The following is an 847-nucleotide window of genomic DNA, read 5'->3' on the forward strand; positions in this document are numbered from 1 at the left end:
GATTGCTTACTGACGGCCACACAACTTTCCCAGCAGACATCTGGGCGGTTGAAATCCCACAGGAGGAGGAGAGCCCTTGAACAGAAGGCTTCCTGTAGTTGGGGAAAGAAGACCTCATCAACAGACTTCCCTTGATCCGTTGGCCTGTAGTAGACCCCAACCACAAAGTGTCCTTTGTTGGTCCGGTCCTTAATTTTTACCCACAGGCTCCCAACCTGCTCTTGGCTGTTTCTCAGAGTCAACGCTTCACCATCTATTAATTTCTTAACATAGAGGGCAACACCCCCACCCCCTGCGTGTCTCTCCTGTAAAGCTTATAGCCCTCCACTCCAATGTTGCAGCTGTGTGATTCGTCCAACTATGTTTCTGTTACAGCTGTTAGAGCACAGTTTTCTAATTGCACTGTGTTTTCCAGCTCCTCCTGCTTGTTTCCCATGCTGCATGCATTGGTGTAGAGGCACTTCAGCTGGGCTATGGACCGCATCACATTTTTAGAGGAGTCCTTCCTAATTCATATGGGACGATTCACAGTCACGATTCTCAAAACGTTGCTGAAGCCCGGGATTGAACCAGGGACCTTTAGATCTTCAGTCTAACGCTCTCCCAGCTGAGCTACTTCAGCCCTGCCTGAGTAATTTGATAAGATTTTACAATGAACTGTCTTTCTTGAGAGGGTGTCGGTGGATATGGCCTATCTAGATTGCTTGTTTCCCATGCTGCATGTATTGATGTAGAGGCATTTTAGCATGCCTCTACATCAATCATAGATCATAGAATCTGAAACCCTGAACATGGAACCAGCTATGCAGACAGTCATTCACCTGACCCATATGCTGCCTCCTCTGTG

The 847-nt window shown here is 47.6% G+C and overlaps 1 non-coding gene across 1 annotated transcript; it reads right to left on the reverse strand.

The window, feature by feature from the left end:
- Positions 1-549: 549 nt before the first annotated feature.
- Positions 550-622, reverse strand: TRNAF-GAA. The gene has a single exon. It is a non-coding gene; the product is annotated as a tRNA-Phe (tRNA).
- Between the last annotated feature and the right edge of the window lie 225 nt (positions 623-847).

This window comes from Aythya fuligula, chromosome 1 (genome assembly GCF_009819795.1).
Source record: "Aythya fuligula isolate bAytFul2 chromosome 1, bAytFul2.pri, whole genome shotgun sequence".
NCBI classification, from domain to species: domain Eukaryota; kingdom Metazoa; phylum Chordata; class Aves; order Anseriformes; family Anatidae; genus Aythya; species Aythya fuligula.